Below are 7,135 nucleotides of genomic sequence, written 5' to 3'. Positions count from 1 at the left end.
CCAGCGCCACAGTCTGAGCGGCGCCTTCTCCACTCCCGCCCTCACGCCGGCGGGGGCGATGGAGAGACGCGGAGGGCTCCCTTCGCCCCGCGCTCCCGGCTCCACGCTCTGCGGGTCGGAGAGGCAGAGCGCGCGGTCCCGGGGCCGGGGGCGGGCGAGCTTGGGGACCCCCACCGGTGGGACTCGGCCTCCCGACTCCCGCAGTTCCGGGATGGTTTGGGGAGTTCTCGGGCTGCCTGTTTCTGATTTGGGGCGACTTTGCCGTTACGGTTTCTCAGTGCTTCCCCGGTTGCTGTTGGTCACTTGAGGCTGGGGGGGGGGGAACCCCAGCCACCCGGCGCGGCGATGGGTCCTGAGCGCGGCCTCGTTCGCCGGCTCTTGGAAGCTGAGCCAACTTAAGCGGGTGGTTCCGTAGTGGATTCATCTCAGGGTCTCCCGATCCAGTGTCCCCTGCGTGCCTGGTCCCGAGCTTTATCCCACCGGGAGCTAGAGAGCCCCCGCCCGCTTTCTGGGCGCCGGCGTGGGGTAGCACTCGGTCTCCAAGAACTTGCGCTGCAGCCTGGATGCCTGTTTTCCGGCTCTTACCTCCAACCGAACCCGAGCTTCTCTGGGGCTCTGTGAATGAATCGAGTCCGGGAGAGAGAATCTGGTGGCTGCAAGGGAACTGAGCTGAGAGCGGCAGAGTGGGGCCAGGAGATGCTGGGAGGACGCGGGCTGCTCCAACGGGCCGCCGAAGTCCTCGGTGACCTCAGATGGCCAAGTCTAAACGCCGAATTTCCACCAGCCTGTCTGCGTTTTGTCCAAGAGCTGGTCGATGGGTGAAAAGCGTGTTGCAGAGAATCTTATAACATTTTCGCTATCTAGTGGAATTGCTCTTTTATTATGGTTGATCTACAAACCCTACACGTGAGAGTTTTTACTTATGCTGAAATAACACATTTATATGAATGTAGGCATTAAAAAATAGCCCATACTTCATGCTCACGGAGAGTATTATATAGAGAGCCTTTTCCAATTCTGAGCCAGACACCGCCAGCCTCTGGTGAGTGGAAGGCGGAACCTGTGGTGAATTATAAGACTTCTTTTCTACCCCGTCACTTCTCCCTTTCCCAGAACTCCTTAATTTGTTAATCAGTGAATAGAGGCCGGCGGCCCCTACCGCTCCTTAAGTTTCTCAACTCTCCTTTCCCTTTTGTCTACTGTTATTTCATTCTTTTTAATTAATTGATAAGGATCAGCTTTGCTACCCCCTCCCCCCCTCCACAAATCTCAGAGAATTCAACTTTTAAAAGGTTTGTAGTATGGGTGACTTCTTTTAGGAACTTTTTCTCTAATCTGGGCTTTTTTCAAACTGTATCTTTTAAACACATACATTTCCCCAACATGATTTCAGATAAGATATCTCAAAGAGGAAAACTGTGAAGTATTTTTAAACTGCTTCAGTATTCTGAAGAACAGTTCGTGATGCAAATCTCCTTAATATCAAGGTGAAGGTGAAGGTGTTTCGTGTAAATGATTTCTGTCTGTCATTATTTACTTTCCTGAGAACATTTGCTGGGGTTAAATAAATCCTTCAGTATATTTTTAACTACAGTCTTTCCCCCCCACCCCTCTCCCCCTCCATCCCTTGACAATTGCAGTGCTTGCTAATAGCTCTGCATTTCTAAAATGAGTGTACTTTGTTAAACTCACTTTCTAGGACTAAGAGTACTATTTACTTGAAATTATCAGGGTACAGGTCACTGTGGAACAAGTGAATTATAAGATAATTGTATACTAAGGACATACTTTTTTTCTCAAAACAAACTTTACTCGGTACTACCTATTGCTGTTGAATTTATCACTTAGGAAATATGCCCGTTTATTAAATGAACACACTCTTCCTCTCCTCCCCAGTTCCTCATAAAATTTACATTTCATTATCCGGTGGTGATCCTTTCTTCCAACTCCTTTCCATCCTGTGCCTGGTTTGGACTTTTAATGGTTTGCTTGAGAAAAGGCATATGCCATTTGTTTGCCAGGGAACATGCATTTAAAGGAACCGCTGTTCAGAATTTAGATTCATGAGATCTGTTTCTAATTGAAAGCCATTTGCAGGTAGCTTGCCTGGTTAAAAAAAAAAAAAAAGTAATGAGGACATTATGTTTCATCACAGCATTATTAAGATTTACTCAGAACTCACAATTGTGAAATAATGTTGCCCTTTTCAATTCTAAGATAAAAGGGAGTTCTTCAAACTCAACAGATGAGGGACTGTGATGGGTAATATATAAAGTTACCCTCTCAGAGAGTGCTTGGGAGGGAGGAGGCTGTCAGGGGGCAGTTTGTACCATTAATCTTCACTCAGCCTTGATTTTAAAGCATCCCAGGCAGATCAGATGGACTATCTGTCCTGGTTTGAAAGACCTCCAAGGGGGCAGACGCTTAAGCCCCTCTCAGCAATCCATTCTAATACCTAGTCATGCTTGTGGTACCAAAATGTTTCCAGATAGCTAGCCAAAAGCCTTCACAGTGTGCTTGCTTATTTTCTCTTGTTCTGTCTTCTAGGAAGATATTGAGCAGGGGATCATCAAGTTCTTTGTAGGGACTGTTACTCTGATCAAAGGTCAGTGTGAAACATCCCAGTCTTTCTTTGAGCACCAGTAATATCTCATTTTCCAACCTGACTCATCCTGATGGCTCTGAACTGCTAAAGGAACTCCACAGCTGAAAAGAGCATCCGCTTAAAAGTCTGGGCAATTCAGGAAATGTTGTTTGAGGCTCACTGTGCCGTTCTTTTATGATTTGAGCATTCTTGGAGTTATTTATTGTAATACTGTGTAGCTGACTAATGGTCCTTACTAGCCTACATGCTCAATTTTTTCATTAATTATCAGATGCAACTATATTTAGCAATCCCATATATGGAAATTTATGTGTACCCAGCACCTATTTGAAAACATTACCAATTTTTAAACATTGAATAAACATTGTCTTACCTGCTCCTTCTAGTAACTTAGAAGGTTATTATTATTATTATTATTATTCCATTTCCCAGATGAAAAGACTGAGCAACAGAGAAACTTAAATAATTTGCCCAAGGATGAGAAAGTGAGGAGGCTAGAATTCAAACCCAGGCACTTGGTTCCATAGACTAAACCATGGCCAATACATTTCTGTATTTGTTGAATGAATGCATTGTAAAATCGGTTTTTTTCCTCACCTAATATTGTATAAAGCGTGGTATTATCAATCACCATATACATTCCCTCAGTTCATGGTGAATATTTTTTATTTATTTGCAAAATCTACAGTTTTCAAAATCACTTTGACTTTGGATTTCTGTTCTCAGGAATTGACCACACTGCCACCACTAAATTGTCCCTGTATTTATGCATAGTCCCTGTCATTTTAGTTGTATAGATGTGGTTATATAAAAGGTAGAATCTAAAGAACTTCTGTTTTGTTTTGTTGTTTCCAATATACCAGGTTCATTGGAATATTGGGTTAGTCCCGCAAACCTTGCAATAGGAAGCTATCGTGTGAATAGAGGGAGAAGGACAGTTTCTTCAAATTAGGAAAAAAAATAATATATAACTAACAGTATTAGTTCTCAGTATTAACTTTGCCCCCTTTTCTGTCTCCGGTATTTTGAGAGTTGGACTACAGCTGGATATTTAAAAAAGTATTAAACAGAAACAGACTCATAGATACAGAGAATAGACTGATGGTTGCCAGAGGGGAGGGCGGTTGGGGGGCTGGGAGGAAAAGGTGAAGGGGTTGAGAAATACAAATTGGCGGTTGCACAATACTCATGGGGATATAAAGTACAGCATCGTGAATATAGTCAATAATATTGTAATAACTGTGTATGGTGCCAGATGGGTTCTGGGGATATTGGGGAGACCACTTTGTAAAGCATATGATTGTCTAACGACTATTCTATACACCTGAAATTGAAACAAAATAATATTGAATGTAAACTGTAATTGAAAAAAAATTTAAAAAGAAAGTATTAAACTTTTTCTCATCTCTTTGATAGTAATTTATCTAAAAAAATCAAAAAATCTATCCCAAAGTCTAAACTTTAAAAAAATATAGAACATTCTCTTATACTCTGCTAGTTGACTGGAAACTTTTTGGTTTCAAATTTGAGAAGATGTAATTCTCCGCTTTACCTGGCCTTGGTTCAGTAGTCCTTTTCTTTCATAGGTAGGCTTCCCAAGGAACCTGTCCTCCCTCCCTCTGCTCCTCCAGCAAACCAACTTACTTAATGTGTTTGCCATCAGCACAAATATTTTTTCAGTTTGCATGCAGATATCACCTTAATATAAATGGAAAAACAGTGTTTGGTAACTCTTTAAAGACATGTTAAATTTCCTAGTTGGGGATACATTATTTAATTTCCATTTATCTGCTTGCTGCACTAATCTCTGATTTTGTTTCCCTCCATTTAGTTGGCTGATATCTTTAAAATCATCTCAAAGTGTGAGGTATAAAAGGGTTAGCTGAACTTCAATTTTTTTGTTACTGATTTGTCAAGTCACTAGATTTCTAAAAGAATCACATTAATTACGGGTATCAAAGCAATCTAAAATATGGACTGTTAGGAGTGCCACTTGTTAATCTCTTGGTTTGGGAATTAATTTTAGCCTGATCCTTGTGAACAGAGATATCTTAGATGATTTAATCAAAGGATAATACGTCATCGCTGGGAAAAAGAGTTCATTTGAGTTGACTGATATACTCTTTTACAAAAAACTCACATTTTTTTCTTTATTGTTGAAAGTATTATATATGTTCCCCTTTTTCCCCCTTGACCCCTTCTAGCCCACTCAGCCCCCCCTGCCCCTGGCCTTGACCACACTATTGTCTGTGTCTATGGGTTATGCATATATGCATATAAGTTCTTTGGTTGATCTCTTCCCACCACCCCTGCCTTCCGTCTGAGATTGGACAGTGTATTCCATACTTCTAAGTCTCTAGATCTATTTTGTTCATGAGTTTATTTGTTCATTAGATTCCACATATGAGTGAGATCATGTGATACTTGTCTTTTCCTGACTGGCTTATTTCGCTTAGCATAATATTCTCCAGGTCCCTTCATGCTGTCTCAAAGGGTAAGAGATCCTTCCTATTTACTGCTGCGTAGTATTCCATTGTGTGAATGTACCACAGCTTTTTTATCCACTCATATACTGATTGGTACTTGGGCTGTTTACAGATCTTAGCTATTGTAAATTGTCCTGCTGTGAACATAGGGGTGCACACATTCTTTCTGATTGTTGTTTGGGGTTTATTAGGTTATATTCCTAGAAGTGAGATCCCTGGGTCAAATGGCAGTTCCATGTTTAATTTTTGAGGAAACTCCATACTGTTTTTCATAATGGCTGCACCAGTCTGCATTCCCGCCTGCAGTGTAATACGGTTCCCTTTTCTCCACATCCTCGCCAGCACTTGTCATTTGTTGATGGTAGCCATTCTGATAGGTGATACCTCATTGTTTTAATTAGCATCTCTCCAATGATCAGTTACTTTGAAAATTTTTTTCATATGTATTGTGGCCATCTGTATGTCCACTTTGGAGAAGTGTCTATTTTGGTCCTTTGCCCATTTTTTTATTGGATTGTTTGTCTTCCTTTTGTTAAGTTGTATGAGTTCCTTATACATATATTTTGGATATTAACCCTTTATCAGATGTATCATTGCCAAATATGTTCTCCCATACTGTGGCTCCCTTTTTATTTTGTTGATGGTTTCTTTTGCTGTGCAGAAGCTTTTTATTTTGATGTAGTCCCATTTGTTTATTTTCTCCTTTGTTTCCTTTGCCCTAGGATATGTATCGGTAGACATATTGCTATGAGAGCTGTCTGAGATTTTGCTGCCTATGATTTCTAGGATTTTTATGGTTTCATCTGTTATATTTAAGTCTTTTATCCACTTTGGGTTTATTCTTGTGTATGGTGTAAGTTGGTGGTCTAGTTTCATTTTTTTTTTTTTGCATGTATTTGTCCAGTTTTTCCAACACCATTTATTGACAAAACTGGCTTGATTCCACTGTATGCTCTTGCCTCCTTTGTCAAATATGAATTGAGTGTAATGGCTTAGGTTGATTTCTGGGGTCTCTGTTCTTTTCCATTGATCTATATGTCTGTTCTTGTGCCAGTACCAGGCTGTTTTGATTATAGTGGCTTTGTAGAATAACTTGATATCTGGTATTGTGATCCCTCCAACTTTTGTTCTTCTTTATCAAGATTGCTGTGGCTACTCAGGGTCCTTTTTGGGTCCATATAAATTTTTGGAGTATTTGGTCTAGATCTGTGAAATATGCCATTGGTATTTTAATAGGGATTGCGTTGAATCTATATATTGTTTTGGGTAGTATGGACATTTTAATGATGTTAATTCTACCAATCCATGAACGTGGTATATTCTTCCACTTGTTTATCTCTTCCTCTATCTCTTTTTTCAACACCTGCAGTTTTCTGAGTGCAAGTCTGTAACCTCCTTTATTAAGTTTATTCCTAAGTATCTTAATTTTTTTGTTGTTGCAAAAACTCACATCTTTAAATTGCACCACATGTTAATAGCTTATGCATGGAAATGACGGTCACTATCAAAAGTGATTTCAAATATACAGCATTATGTCCTTTAAAATATTGTAGTGTACACATTGCATCATAATTTATGTAAGAGCGTGACCAGTGGTCTTATATAATTATGGGCCAGTTTTATGAACACTTAAAAAATTCCAAATGATTAAGTCCTTTCAAACCAAAGCGACCTACCATTCAGTCACTAGATTTGTATAGAAGTATGAGTTTAGGTTAAACATTGTAGTAAAAGATTTGTTGATAAAATAATTTTAATAGTTTAATCTTAACTTATATTGAAGCTCACAGAAGTAACATTATAAGATTTTTTTTTCTCCCCTTAATTCTCATCTTTCAAAAGACTTTTAGCAATGCCAGTAAGGTGACTTAGAGTTGTCTTGCCAATATAAACAGAATACTTAATATTCATTTAAACTTGGTGCTTATATCCCTTTACAGACCAAATTCTTCTCTGTTAAATTCCTTAGCTGGCACATAATTTGACTTTAAATGGTGTCATAGATTTCCCCAGCAGAATTCATTTTTTCAGTGATATACATGAT

The 7,135-nt window shown here is 39.7% G+C and overlaps 1 protein-coding gene across 1 annotated transcript in view; it reads left to right on the top strand.

Moving 5' to 3' along the window:
- Window positions 1-7,135, top strand: part of GPC6 (glypican 6) — a 1,085,256-nt gene that overhangs the window by 1,479 nt on the left and 1,076,642 nt on the right. The window lies entirely within an intron of this gene.

Source organism: Myotis lucifugus, unplaced genomic scaffold, assembly GCF_000147115.1.
Source record: "Myotis lucifugus unplaced genomic scaffold, Myoluc2.0 scaffold_64, whole genome shotgun sequence".
NCBI classification, from domain to species: Eukaryota; Metazoa; Chordata; class Mammalia; order Chiroptera; family Vespertilionidae; genus Myotis; species Myotis lucifugus.
This window is presented reverse-complemented; position numbering and strand designations above follow the sequence as displayed.